Below are 1,800 nucleotides of genomic sequence, written 5' to 3'. Positions count from 1 at the left end.
AGAGATACTTGATATGATTTCTATATTCTTGAATTTGTTAGAATTGTTTTGTTGCCTAACATATGATCTATCCAGGAGAATGTTCCATGTGTGCTTGAGAAGAATGTTTTTCCTTTTGCTGTTGGATAGAATGTTCTGTATCTGTCTGTTAGGTCCATTTGTTCTAGAAGTTGTTTATTTTACATCAACATTATTTTCATTTTCTGTTTAAGACTCAATGGAAGAACAGCTTAAGACCAGTCAGTGGTTGTTCCTACCCATTCAATGGCCTGAGCAGTGGGAACTGCTGGCCAGTCTTCAGTAGCAGGCTGAGCACTAGTCTTCAATAGGGAACTGTTGAATTGGCACAGAGGGCATCTGCATGCCTTTAGAACAGTCTGTGACTTCAGGTTGAGTAGCAGTAAATCTGGGAACTGGAGCAGCCAGTCCATTCGTCTTGAAATTCCTCCTTGGTCACAGCCTTTTCAGCTGCAGCCTGCTCTTCCTTTTCAATCTCTTCAGGATCTCTGTGGAAGTAGAGATCAGGTCTGACCTCCCATGGGTGTTCATGGGAGATTGTACCCTGCATGTGGGGAACTTCCCAGGTCAGCATCCACCATATCAGACCCACTTAGTGAGCTTTTTTGTTGCAGAGGATGTCAGTGTCCACATAGTGCAGAGGAGAGTCTGTGTTACAAAGAGAAATGGTAGTAGGCATATTAGCATAATATGCCTCTGTGAGAGGGTCGTAGTCAGCCCTGGGATCAGTAACAACTAGAAATCTTGGCTCCTGGAAGGCTGCCTGGATCTGGTTAGTGAAGGTTCCAGGAGTGAAGTGGCCAGCAATAAGAGTGTCTGTAGTGGCATCATAAAACTTCAGCATGGCTTTCTGACCAATATTCCTTGATAGTGTGACACTGACATCAGCTGGGTTTTCAATGGCAACAACGACACAAGCTGCCAGCAGAAGCTTCTCCCAGGTTCTCTTCAGATTTATGATGTAAATGCCTTCAGTTTTCCTTTTGTAGATGTACTGTTCCATTTGGAAGTCAAGATTGGTGCCACCCAGGTGGGTTCCTGCTTAAGGAATTTGAGAACATACTCCTTCATTTGCAGGACATCTAGGGTTCTGGACATTGTGAAAGTTTCCCTTTAAGTTATGATGGGAACCCAGAACAGTGCCATATGGACTCCTCTCTGGTAGTGCAAAAAGCCCCATTTCGTCTATAGTGTTGTTCAAATCCACTGTTTCCATACTGATTTTCTGTTTGGATGATCTATCCATTGTTGAAAGTGGGGTATTCAAGTCCTCTACTATTGTATTGCTATTTATTTCTCCTTTTAGTTCTGTTAGTGTTTGCTTTAAATATTTAGTTGCATTGCTCCAATTTTGGGTGACTAAATATTTATAATTATTATATCTTTTTGAAGAATTGACTCCTTTATCATTGTATAAAGACCTTCTCTGTCTCCTGTGACTATTTTTACCTTAAAGTCTATTTTGTATGATATGAGTATAACTAGCTCACGCTCTCTTTTGTCTACCATTTGCATGGAATATCTGTTTCTATCCCTTCACTTTCAGCCTGTCTGTGTCCTTCAAGTTAAAATGAGTCTCTTGCAGGTGGCATATTGTCAGATCTTGTTTTTCTTTTTTAATCCATTCATTGTCTTTTTTTTTTGGTGAGGATGACTAGCCCTGAGTTAAAATCCATTGCCAATCCTCCTCTTTTTTTTGTGTGAGGAAGATAAGCTGTGAGCTAACATCTGATGCCAATCCTCCTCTTTTTGCCAGGGAAGATTGGCCCTGGGCTAACATCC

The 1,800-nt window shown here is 41.2% G+C and overlaps 1 pseudogene; it reads right to left on the bottom strand.

Moving 5' to 3' along the window:
* Positions 1-230: 230 nt before the first annotated feature.
* LOC131419905 (small ribosomal subunit protein uS2-like) lies at positions 231-1,116 on the bottom strand (annotated as a pseudogene).
* Positions 1,117-1,800: the final 684 nt, after the last annotated feature.

This window comes from Diceros bicornis, chromosome 22 (assembly GCF_020826845.1).
Source record: "Diceros bicornis minor isolate mBicDic1 chromosome 22, mDicBic1.mat.cur, whole genome shotgun sequence".
Classification (NCBI taxonomy): domain Eukaryota; kingdom Metazoa; phylum Chordata; class Mammalia; order Perissodactyla; family Rhinocerotidae; genus Diceros; species Diceros bicornis.
The sequence above is the reverse complement of the archived record's forward strand: the minus strand, read 5'-3'. Positions and strand labels throughout refer to the sequence as shown.